Consider the following 13,956-nt stretch of genomic DNA (forward strand, 5'->3'; position numbering starts at 1 on the left):
AAAATATTACAGAACTAATAACTCAAGGGAAAAAGTCATCCATGATTGATCTCCGTGTATTCTCAAGAAGAAACAGAACACCCATTAATTCTCAGAACTCAGAGCCTTATGTGCAAAGTTCATCAGTTCGCTTTTGACTTCATTCTCTCCACTCTGATTCCTGCTAATGACTGTCTCTGTGTTATGCTCAATAGATGGATAATTGTCTGCTTGCCAAAATATTTCAAAGGATTATGGTACACATTACAATGCCAACTTTTACACCAGCTTACTCATGCACAAGTACTCCCAGAGCTTCTTTAACTTCTGTGCAACATTCTTGTAGACAAGCACAAACTTCACCCCTTTGAACATTAACAGAGACACAAAAGTCTTCAGAAAACAGTAAAGTGTTGTGGCACTGTTCTATCATTTTAAGTAGGAATCACCCATGTGATTTAAAAAACTGCAGCGTTTTTTTTCCACATAGGAGAATATTATGTAACCTGAATGAGCACAGTGACTTGATTACGCACAGGGACAACTTCCTTCTACTAAGGGATGAAGTTGTTAATGGAAGATTCCTGAAGGGCTCAGAGGCTTACAGAACCCACAGAAACATCATCGTTGTGACTGAGATATACCATTCCTAGCCACTAACGTGCTTACTGTCACCCCAGTAAGTTTTGAACCACAACCACAGCAAAAATGGATGGCAAAATTATAAAAATCAATACAAAGAAATAAACGTTACCTCTCAAAACCAGAGCCAAATTAAACAGAGCTAGCCTTACTTCATACTTCCTGACCTCCAGTCCTCTCTTTCTCGGATCAAAGCCATCCTCTTAGCCCCAGTCCCTCTCTTCCCTGGCAGAGGGCCCTAATTGCTTGATAGATCCCAGCTGCTTTTATCTCCACTCTTCTTAACTCCTTTCTCACTAGTAGGACAGCACACACGGTTAGCAGACTTTAAATCAATGTCCTTGCATTCTGCTGAGGAGAAATATATATTAGAGCATAAGTAAAAATTAATTTTAAGAAGTCTAAAAATATTTCTGTGCAATTGGACCCCTCTAAAGACGAAGACATCAAAATTTCTGAGCAGAGTTTTACAGAAATCTGGATAGAGGGAGCACATTGGCTTCAACCTGCAGCCAGAATTTTCTTGACCAGATATTTTTCCTTCTTTGTCCCCTACATGCCCCAGCGCTATTATTCATAGAAGAGATAATTTGTCTATCCCACCCCTTGCTTCACTGTTCCTCCCCTAGCAATGAGGAGAGAGGATTTTCTTGTTTCTGCTTTCCTAGGCTTAATGGTTTGAGATTCAGTGCAATGCAGCCAGGCAAAAAAAAAAAAAAAAAAAAAAAAAAAAAAAAAAGACCCAATAATTTAGAGTCACTGCTGTACATGTCATGTGAAGAGAAAACATGATGCAAACTATCTAAATGATGTGGATATACCAGTGAATTGTTTTCCTTGGTATCAGTAAGTTTGTACCACAGTCAACGTTCTGTTTCATTGCAGACCTTTGTGCTTTTCAGGGCTACTGACTATTGTGTGATTACATGGAGTTTAAAGTCAGCAATTATGGCACAAGTGTAGTATTGACTACAACAGCTTTTGGCAGTTCAAGTGAGAACTATTTGAGCAAGCTTCATTATTACATCAAGGTGTAGGTGTTTGGTACTGCAATATCTGTTCAGCAATACATGTTAGCTTTTATTTTGTCCATTTTTTCTTCCATGCTATCCATTTTTCCTTTGAAATTGGGAATAGAAACTGTTTTCACAAATTCTAAGTTGAGAAATCCAAGTATTCTGATTTTTCTTAATGGGAAATTTAATTTTCTTATGTAAACCTGGAATAAAAGATTAGCATACTGAATTCCTGGAAACAATACTCTGTTGCTGAGTTATTATAGAAGATGTGTCTTATTACTTTTTTCCCAGCTGAACTTGATCTACAACTGCTGCAAGAGCACAACCTTCCTCCAGCTTAAGGGTCCTGCATGCTTTGGTGTTTTCTCCTTTGTTATACAACAACATTACAGGATACATAACTGCAGTTGAAGGTGAAGAAAAGACATAATCTGAGGTACAGAGAATCCCCTTTTATACTTCCATGTAAAAGTATATTTTTGCATCTCTGTAGCCATGCTGTGTCTCATTCATTCCATTGCTTTAGACCAGCTGCCTTTCTTCCTTGGTGTTTTTATCATGACAGCTTGTTGTTGTTTTTTTTTCCTATTTTGTGGATTTCCCCTTTTCTAAGAGCCTCACAATTGTTCTGCACATGAGAATAGGGAATTACATAAAACAAAACACAGGAAATGTTAACTGTATTAAATCCTATACTTCTCAGAGATCTCACCAAGGATTCTCAGATGAGAGGCCTCTCAAGGGTGACATCTAACATGAGATTAAGTATTTCTGCAAAACTGCAGAATTGGTTACCTTGTCCCTCTTCACTGAATTACATATAACAGCAAATAGCTCACAGGCATACAATGTATTTGAGCAAGGCATGATACTGGCTACTGCTGAGTCTTGATGAGAAAACATTGAAAGCTGTGTTGTAGGATTTTTTTAAAGAAAAAATCAAGTTTGTGTTCACACACAATTGAATTGTTTTTGTTTTTAAAACCTTACACTACAGATATTTACATATTTATAACCTCATTACAGTCACCGTTTTCATAAACAATTACAACTGAAATAATGTAACCACTCCATAATCAGTTCATAATTTGCCATAAAACCACAATGACCATAGTGAACACAGAACCTTCATTTTGCAAAGACAGGAATAGACTCGAGCTAGTAGCCTAAACAAAGAGAAGCTGCTAATTAAGCTGATGTACAAACAATTATTTCTGTCACGTTGGCTACCCTCTATATAACTATCAAAGTAGTGGGTGCAACCTTAGTGATTAAAGAATAGTAGATAGTAAGTTCTTTTATATAAGACAATACAAACTCTATCCAAATATCAAATTACTGGAAAAGTGCACTGGGGCAAACCCGAGAGATGAAGTAATAGTGTAAGCTAGCCAAGGTTTCTCTTTCCTAGCCTGCTTTAAGTGATGTTTTTGTCACAGATGTAACTAATGACACACACTGTTGGAGTGAATATGGAAAAAACTTCGCATAAGAAATGTTATACTTTTATTTTCCTTGCCAGGCACAAATTGATTCCATGTACTGTTACCCTGAATCCCGTGAATGCTCTGTTCTGTGCAGAAACATATTTTTCTGGAGTATACAGTCTGCATCCTCAGTTTTATTGCTTCTACTCAGTATTAAAACTACTCTTTGTTGCTTGAACTTTTTCTTAGAGGCACAGAGTTTATATGACTCACACGAACGCTTAGTTTGTACCACTGTAAAAGTTTGAGAAAATCACTTTGGATCCTTGTCCTTTTGATCTTCCCAGTTTTGAGTAAGTTGAAAAAGAACTCAGCTGTATGCACTGACTGCCATGTTTCAGGAAAGTATCTCTAAGACATCAGCCATCTGAGGGCTTATCCATTCTTTTGAAAAAGATAATAATGAACATTGAGCAAAGAGGGAAAAATGCAACAACCAACATTTCTCAATTCTCAGCAAAGCTCTTAAGCACATGCTTACGTTGTTCAGGCAGTGATTAGTAAAAGTGCATGCAAGTGCTCTGCTTTAACACACAAGAATTACTGAAAGAGGGTCACAAACTTTTACCCTGTTTTTTTCACTTTTTTATTTATGACACCAAACAGAGCTGAGATGCCTCTGCAGTTTCCCCATGTGTTCAGAGGGCATTGCAAAGCATTGTTTCACCCTTTTTCTTTGCCTCCAGGTCCCCTATAATTGACTCTGACCAAGTGCTAGCAGTTATGTCCAACTCCCAGAAATTTTTCCTGAACTACGGTTATTTCTGGTGATTCATATGTCTGAGAATCTTACTGAAAAATAAACGATTGGAACTTTTAATATAATTAACTTGGCTCTTCTGAAGCACAGCATCTTTTGAAGAGATTGCAGAGAGGAGAGAAATGTAAGAGCCGTGGTAGAATGGGCTGTATGCTTGTGGAGACCTGGCATTCAGAAAGCATTTGTCTTTATCTGCTTACACTGGGGCCAGATGCAGAAAGCCAAGGGCAACTTACCTCCCAGATGCAGTGACTAATGATGTGTAAACATATCAGAGAGCTCCTCTTTTCCAGTCCAACATCACTTTAACTTCAAGACAGTGAAGAGGACATTTAAAAAAAAAAGCAAAATCTGGATACACAGATTGCTTGCATTCTTATCTAAACTTACTGGTACTTTTCCAGTAGATCTTTTTACATAATTTTCCTTTGCCTCCTCTCACATGAACACAAATATTCAGATAGAAGGAGATGTAAGTTTTAAGAGGGGTAATAATAACTGAAAACTCAAAAGACATGCTGCTAAGCTTGCTGCTGACCTGCTCAGTGAAGTTAGCAAGCTGATTAATCTGTTTCTAATTCTGTGTATTCACCTGGAAAATTTAGGATCAAGTCATCTTTACTGTTTGTAAAATACTCTCTAAAAGTATAATCGCTTCCTCATAAATCTGCATGACTTGTTTGTAGACCCCCAGTGTCCCTGTGCATCCTTGTAGCTCAGTGCTTCCTCATTCCTTGTTTCTGGAAGACTTGTTGCTTTATTCACCACACTTGGTCCTCTGCTTCCCCTGAGGCTTGTTTTCAAATCGTATATATACTATATAATCCAGTATAGTATTAGATAACACAGTAAGCAATGTATATTGTTTATTGAACTGAGAAAAAAAAAAAGAAAATAAAGGTAAGAAGTCCTAGCTAGAACTTCCATTATCCCTTCAAATGCCAAATTATACTTACAAAGGTATTCATAGGAAAAAAAAAAAAAAAAAAAAAAGGAATGTGCACTTGAGTCATGAGCCCAAAAACTTCACTGACAAGAAAAGAAACTTGGACTGAGTGACATGAAAACACTGCTAGCATGAGGGTTTCAATTCCTTCTCAGCTGGCTTGTATTCCTCAAGGAGGGCACTGACACTTAATTTAGAGATTATTAACTTGCACTGATAGCTCTTGGGTTTCAGTGGAAGCCAGGTTTGGTAAAAACAGATAAAACAGAGTTGCAGTGAGTTCTTCACTGAGAATAATTCGTTTACTTATCTCCTAGGACAAATGCTATTCTCTTTCACAACCTTAGCAGAGTTGCACATGTAAGTGCTGTGCATAGAAGCAGGAGCAGCAGCCAAGTGCTTTCTTCATACAAGATTTCAGCTCTGGCCTTTCCTGGAGCACAAAAACACTGAGAAGAACAGGTTCCCTGGTTGCAGACATCAGTGAAATTATGTCCCCTACCCTAGATTTGCATTGCCCAGCCTAGTTATGATTCCTCAGAGACTTCAGCAAATCTGCTCTCAGACCTCATTCACTGCTATTTATAGAAGCACACATTGGGAGATTGCGAACACAAAACAGATTCACAAATTTTGTCTTTCATTACCTACTTCGATAATATCTGTGTGTGTATTCAAACAGACAAATCCATTCAAAACATGCTAACAGCTACATCTCTGCTTCCTTTGCCTCAGTACTCCTGGGCCTTCTTTTGGCTGTGGTTGGATACAGGTACTCTTTGCACTAGCCCTGACACCAGTCACCTTTTCTATTTTCTGAGCTGTGCAGTCAGGTCTGTTTTGCTCTGCTGACCACCAGACACTTTCCTTCCTGCAGAACACTCCCTGTACCCCAACCCAAAGAGCTGGTGAACACCAGGAGGCAGAAGGCATCTTCACATACAGGGAATCTTCCATCTTGTTTCTGTTTTGTTACCATCTTAACAGCAAAGTCAATTAAAAACAGCTATAACTAAACTAAACCAACTTCTCTCGCCAATGCAGTGAGTCACCAGGACTTTCCGTAATAATAAGATGACTAAGCATATTTTTGGGCTTTTACAGTCAACTACATTTGTTTCTCAGAAAAAGGGATCTTGAACACTCCTTCTAAACCCATAGTTCTCTGCTTTGAGTAAAACACGGTTGTTTCTTTTACCATGAAGATTTTGCCTGTGGATGTTAAAGAAGTTTTTCACTTTTAAATCAAAACTGAATATTGTACGTAACACAGCTCCTTAACTAAGTTGCCCTGTAAGCAGGATAGCATCTGCAAGATTAAAATGAGAAACAGCTGTACTCACAGAGCTTTATAGAATGAAACTTTGTTTATACACTGTATGGATACACACATGGTGATCCAGAGACATTTCAAAGATTCAGCCTCTTGAAAAAGAAAAGGCTACCAGCTCTTCCATTAATTTCTGTGTTGGTTTCAAACAAAATGTGGTGCGTGGTCCAGTCAATCTGTCAATGAGATAGACACAGCATGCAGTGGAAAGTCACGTTAATGCAGAAATCCAAAGATTCTCTGGCAAGACTTTACAAGGATGTCAGTGTGCTATTTCACATTGCTGGAAAAAATGTCAAGTGGAAAAATTAAGTTTCCTTAAAGGTGGTTTTCTCAGAGTTAGTGTAGAACTTAATGCATTTCTGCTTCTCATAATATAGCTATTTCCCACTAACTGTGAGGTGATCATGCTTAGTTAATGCAATTTAAACACTTCAGGTGAGTGTAGTCTGTATTGTGAACAATCTGAACAAATGAATACATCAATGTAAGGACTTAAATCAAATATAAAAAGCTTCTAAACTTTGTATCAACAATCTGGAAATTAACAAACAATCAATGGAATTGCAATTCCTGCAAAAAGCATGTTCTTCACTTCCAAGAGCAAAGAATGCTATGCATGTGGTGCAATTTTTGGGACTGCATTGTTAAGATGATGTTTACTTCCAGTTTCTGACAGGGTACGAAGCTGCTAATGGAGGCATGATACTAACCGCTTCTGTTTCTGGATAGACCCTCTACTACCTCCTTCCTAGATTGGCTCCATTAATTAATATGCCTTGTTTGTAGTCTCTGATCCTGCTTTCTGTCCTCATAATTTTTATAATCCAGACAACTTAGACTGAGAATAGCATTTAAAAGGTACAATATAAAATTGTTTGCAAAATAATTACATCTGTAATGTAAACCATAGAGCTACACTACATTTATAATAAGCATACGAAATTCATTTTGATGTATCATGCTTAGCAAAGAGTTAAGTGAGCATGTAATTAGCTCACCTATTTTATGATTCTTCAGCCAGTAATTCTATAATCTTTTCTGGAAGGCAATCAACTTATTTCAGCACAATTTAATCTAAGCCTAATTTACAATTTACTGCACCAGTGATTCTGTGAATCCTCCTACCTCGGTACCTCAGCCTACATTACCTGCCTCATTGCAGCCGGAGGAAAGCAACCACATCACATAGTGCTCTCAAAGTCACACTGAGCAAAACCCTATAATGACTAATGCATTGCTGGTGAGAGGATACATTAAAAGAATCACTGTGCTTCCTTTCGGAAATCTATGATTGAAGAGAAACAAATGGGAGCCTTACACTAACTTCAGTGGGTTGCAGGTTAACTCCTGCAGTAACACCAAAATCCATACTAATTTGTGAGCTATCATGCAGATTTCTTTTTCTTGGAATGATCTGTTCTTCCACAAGGGTATCTCTCTTCTCCTTCTCCTGTTTCTTTTTACTCTGCCATGCACCAAAACACCATCCCATGAGCAACAGGGAGTTATTTTCTCACTGAGGACCCCAAATCTGGACCTGTTGGTACCAGATTTGCTCCCGAGAAGTCAAATTTTCATAGATAAGAGTTGATATTTTGGCAAAACATGTCAGTTATGTGCTGGATATTGAAAAGGAACATAGAGCGAAACTACTGAAGCTAATTGTGCTCCCACTGTCTCCTAATGGATCTTACAAATATTTCTGCATCTGTCTGGAATGGCTGGGTAGCCAATATGGACATCTTAGGGCACTCAGAAGGACTGCGTTGGAGTCCAGGAATCCTTCAAAAGGTTCAGCTGTTCTTCTGCATTCAGGTTATGTGGTAGGCTGCCTAAAACCCTGCCAAATGTGATTCCCAGCATAGGAATCGAGTATATGCACTTCAGAAATTTATTTAAATTATTATGCACGTGTGGTTGGGGAAATTGGAATTTGTCCCCAGCAGTATAAATGTGCATAGAGGGGCTCTCCCCTTCATTAAATGTTCCAGAGGAGCCCAGCAGAAATATTTGAGGGAAAAGGACCACTCACCAATAATCAGTTGGCAGAACTGAGCTTGTATAAACACTTAAATACAACTAGAAAAAAAACCTGCTGCAACCATTTGCACTGTGTGAGAAGATGTGTGTTCATGCTGCAAAGCTATCTGCCTTAGTCAGACTTGTGAAGGTACTTCACTTACTGCCTGTAAGAAGTTAGCTTAATAAAAACTGTAATGAAGACAGGGTGTCACAAACAGATTGAGTAACAAGGATGTCATTATGTTTTGTATCTCTACAAAAATAATGCAAAAATATTATTTTTTTAATTCCCTTTTTTAGTATGTAAAAATACAATTTGGTTGTGATGTTTCATATTATATTCTGTTCTGTAAAAGATAGTGACTCCATTTCCAGAGAGAGGTACATGAGGTGTCTATTCTGTGTCCTCTCAACAGCTAAGTAATTTTGGTCACACTTACACTGCTGCAGTGAAGGACCATGAGCTCCATATACCTACGTAAAAGAAGCTGACATTTTTCAAGTTGGTGCCTGTGCATCAATAACAGATGTGGCCAGATTTATGATGGAGAGTGCACTAAGCTTACATGCTACCAACATCTTTTTAAATCCATTTTTACAGTTCTTTCTGGAAACACTGCAACAGTGTTACAGAGATCAGAAGTCTACAGTAGCCTGTTCTAATCTAATTGGTGGCAGTATTCAGGGTCATGATGCTGGTGCTGAAGTAAAATTCAATACCTGAAGCCAGACAGCACAAGAATTGTGATGTGAGAGACGTTAGGCATAGCATGTTGCACACAGAAATAAGATATAGTCGCTGAAAATTAGATCCCTACTGAGAGAACTCACAGAACTTCAACAGCAACCAAAACCAGCTAGTTCCAACTGTGCAGCACAGTGAGCACAGAAGTACTTGTGCTGATTCCCAAACACAGCTTCTTTTAAAAAGTGTGATGCCAAAACTGGCCATGTGAGCAGAATTACAGCGGTACATGTTGACCATTTCTGCTCATCGTCTTGCAGGTCTCTGCCTAGCTTTCTCTTATATGGAGTGGGTGGAATCCACCAGCATGGAGCCCGTGCATTCGGCCCATGGAGTGCCCAAAGTGTTGGAAGAGAAAAAGAGAAAAAACAGTAGCTAAAGTTAATATTAAAGTGTTCTCACATCCACCTGATTACATCTGTTTCACAACTGCAGTAGAACTCATAGAGTTGCAAAGCCTGGGCCACATGTCAGCCTGTGCTGGTAGATCATCATGCCACTCCAAACATCTGCACTGGAAAAATGCTAATATTGTGCTGCTAGCATGTTCTTCCAGCCTTCTTCCTTGGCTCCATCCGCAGCTGGTGTGCTGGAGCCTGGAAGGGGCTCTCCAGAGAGCAGTCTGCAGCTGTCAGAGAGATCCTGTGCCAAGACAATTTTCTTTCAGCAGGAAGCAGGCTTTGAGAATACCTTATGCATCTTCAACCTTTTACTTGGCATAAAGATTCTGGAAGAGACAGTATTCTCAGCCACTCTAATAGCACTGTTTCCCTTAATATTGCAGTAATGTTTTAGCACTGATTTGGAAGGGTGATTGATGTATACTGAACTGCCAATGCTATTTCTGCTACAGTTTGTTCTCTAAATCTCCTTTCCAGGCGTTGCCTCTTGCCATAAGTTGACAGATCTAAAGAAATTATAGCATGGAGTGCAGAGACTGAATGATATCCTAGAGGAAGGACATTGGAGATGCAGTTTAACTATATATAATTGTGAAATTCATTACTGGCAAGAGTATTTTTTTTTTCTTTGTTTGTTCTGCACCAATGGTTATATACAGAGTACTAATCAAGAAAGACTTAGTATAAATCACGGTTTACTTGAACAACTCCTTTAGCAGTTTTCTATTTTCTCTTCCACATTAAGAGGAAATACCATAGAGTAAACAAATTATCAAGAAGCTTAAAAACTATCAGTCAAGTGATATGACTAGACTAGAATGCAAAGGAATGCAACATTACACAGAGACACTTGAATAGAAGCAACCAAGAAAATGGAACATTTTATTACTTTGTTAAAATATTAATGGTTTTGCCCAATAGACTTGCTGATAATCCAATCCAAACATCATGTGGCTTTTTGGACTGTTATTGTTTTCCCTTGGCACCACTGTGGGGAATCATTCAAGGAAGTAAAAGCAAAACTGTACTGTGCAGCTGGTCTTGCACCTGCTCCCTTCCTATGGCATTTCCTTCTGAGAGAGGCAGCATTACAAGTGCCTAGCTATGGCATCAGGTCCAGAGGGAAATGTAACAATGCAGCTTTTCTGGAGATATCTTCAGGTCAGACCAAACAAGCTGTGCTAAACAACATTGGAAAATGCATTTTCCAGTCTTAAGAGTAGTCTCCTCCTGAATATTAAGTTTGGAGGTTGTATGAGCTGTGCTGAGATGCCTATTTTGGGATAATGGCTTTTGATAAGAATGGGCTGAAAGGTCAGACTTAATGCTACAGGTTGCAAAGAATGCTCTTCTGTGATGGATTTTGCATTACACTTACAGCTGCTGGGGCATATACCGTACTGCTCATCAGGACAGGGGTCTCTGCAAAAGTCTCTGCAGAAATGGATCAAATTGCAAAATGCCCCCAAACATGCCAGCACTGTAAAATATTTGATTTCACTGCCTCTTTGACTCTCCCTTAGCTTCCTGAACTTCTGTTTTATCTCCAGTAACAGAAACATATACATTTCCCATATGAACCTAAATTTCCAATCACTTCTGACATGTACTCTCTGTGCAGCAGTTCTAGACACTGAAGAGATCCTGAGGACAAGGCACAACACTCCTGCCCTTAACTTTCCACCTTACTGCTCACAAACAACGCAACAGCCACTCATTTTCAGGGAAGATGGTCCCTTCACCCTTTGCAGACAATACTAAAGATAAAAAAGCAGGGAGAAAAGAGTGCACCATCATATGCTGGGACTGTACAGTATTGCTGCTGTTCTGTGTTACTTTTGTCATTAAGATGCTTGGTAGGCTGGTACCTGTCAAGCTCTTCGGAGATGCTGAATAATCCAGGAGCCATAAACAAATCCTACCTGTCCTCAAAGGCCAGGCTTTCTCCTGCTGTGGAGGACAGGATGGTGGGATTATGCATTTTGCATTCCAAGCACGGAAGGAACTTCAAAGGCCCTGGGAGCATTCCACATAAAACTGCAGTAGATAGTTGCTGGTTTGGGACTTCTTTTACGATACACAGTAAAAGAAAAGAGCATCAGTGAGAAATGCTACACTTTGCTATGGTGCAACAAAGAGCAAATTATTGCTTTTTGAAAAATAAAACTGTTTTTTGATAAATAGTGTGTTGTTCATATCAGCAGCATGTCATTTGATAGAGCATTTTATGGTGAATGTGTAGAACTTGCCTTGTTGCCTTTGCAGTTTTCCCAGCAAGGCAAAGGTATAGGAGGAGAATGAACTCCATTTCTGCCCATTCTGTCGATTCAAAACATACAGTTATACTGGGTGGTAGGAAGTATCATTTCAAATCCCGTACTGCGAGAATTTATGAATAGCTCCATGAGATAATTTCAAGATGACAGAAAAACATTTAGTTATTTAAACCAGATGAAATTTTTAAAAAATGCTCAACTATGGCTGCATGCTTCCTGCCAGTTTTCCTCACCCCCATGAAACAGGAAAATGAAAATATTTGCCAGTCATCATTCATCATATGCTGAGGGAAGATTAGTACTTGCTTATCTGTAACTTCATAGCCGGTTGGATGTGTGCTCAAAGCTGGTTTGGATGTGTTTGACCTGCAGGAATGTGGCTTGTTCTTTTTATCAGTGATGGTTCCAGAAATAACTTTTTTATTTTACTACCTGGGAAAATCTTATCACTGACATAAAATTATGCCAGGACATTTTTAGTGTTTGATTAAGTCCAGTGAGCCAAAATAGGTGTTATTGGTGAGAAACAGGAAAGCCGGAAAAGTATTGTTATCAAAAAAACCCCCATCGCCTTTGAGGTCAGAGGCTTGAAAAAAAGAAGAAATGGACAAAAAGTGATGTGTGGGATCACGGCCCAAGTCTGTAGCATTGCACTATATTTAATTTCAATAACTGCAGAAAGCAGGGCAACATGGGCTGTGTCAGTATCTACAGGACAACTTAATTCACTTTTGAGCTCTCTAAAAAGCCCTAACTCAACTTGCATCCATTAACTTGCTTAATTTTTGGAGACTGGGCCAGGGCTCCAGTTGAGATCTTGGCACAGCACATCGTGCTGCTGGGATGTAATAAAGAAAATAACAAGGATGCAAGACCTGAGCAAAAGCATTTTTCATTTCTCTCTGTATGTGCAAAAAAGCAGAGCCAGAAGCCAAGTCTATGAAAATAATACATACATCTTTCACTTGTGAATTCCTGCTTCTTTCTTCTACCTTTACCAATGGATCAAACTTTCAACTTCAGAGAGATAATGCTTTCTATCAGATTTTTCCAATTTCCTAGGTATCTTGACATTTTATTTCTTGTTGCACTTGCTCAGATTTGCTTCATAAAATGCAATGGGAGACAAGATGTTCAAAACAAGGATCAAGAAAGGAAAGTCCATATTATAAGAAGTGCTGGCTCAGAATATGTAGAAGGATCCTGGTCAGTTTGTGATTCCAGTATGAATTCCCCTACAGTACGAGACAGTAGGAAAACGGATTGTTTGACAGTGAAGCCCTATAACTCTGGAAGTTTGCAGCAAAAATCAGGCCTGTAAGCTGTGTCATACAGTGGTTAAGTATGAAAGATTGCTGTGAGTAATACAGCATTTCAGAGTATGGTATAAAAAATTTTTCCACGCCAAAAAAGGAATAGCATGAAAAGTTGCATGTTGTAGAAAGCTGGCCATAAAGCTCCCAGAAGTACTTGCATAAAGGAGATAGGAATGCTAAGAGAGTCAAATAGGAAGCACTTATACTTCTTGGAGGAGAGAGTGCTAGCAATCCATGTTCATTTTAATGCTTAATAGTTCAACCAGCTCCAGTGAGTATAATCACTGTGAAATAACACTCTTGATGGGCCTCAGAAAAGCAGTATGGCAAACAGAACGTTAAAAAACGAGCTTGGGAACTTTGTAAGGCAAACCTGCTAGCAAATCCTTAAAAAACATCATCCAATAAGTGAAAAAAAAAGAAAAGAAGTGTCCTTGATGTCTAATAAGAGAAGACTGTGTTTTTATAGATAGAGGAGTCTTTCAAAGATGCCTCAGAAGTCTTTCCAAGTCAGCAACTAGCCAACCATCCCTAATTGCATGGGTTATAGGCATCCACAATTACTAAGTTCATTTATGAGATTTTGATTGTCTCCATAGCCTGTGGCCATATTAATTCTGACCAAACCAATTCCAAACCTTTAATTTCCAGCAAGGCTCTAGGGTCCTTTCTGGAGGAAACATTTTTTTCTTATTTGGCTTCTCTACAGATACTAGGCTAGGGCAGAGGCTTCACTGGAGCCATTAGAGATGGAAAGGACTGATTTAGTCATTTAGGATTTACTTAGTCACAGACACAGTTCTTCAGCCTAGTGCAGTGTTGACTGACCTCGGTTTTTGCTCCATTTTCCCATGGTATTGATTCCAGGCATTCCTATTAGGTTAGTTTCCCCATGACCTACGTGGAGACCCTTTCCTCATTTCTATCCTTTTGTTCTTTGATGGTGACTGTCCCTTACTCCCTTCTCTGTCTTTTAATCTTTGAAAAATTCTATCTTACATATTCTGATTCACTTCTGCTTTTCCTGGTA

The sequence above is a fragment of the Tetrao urogallus genome (assembly GCF_951394365.1).
Source record: "Tetrao urogallus genome assembly, chromosome: 8".
NCBI lineage: Eukaryota > Metazoa > Chordata > Aves > Galliformes > Phasianidae > Tetrao > Tetrao urogallus.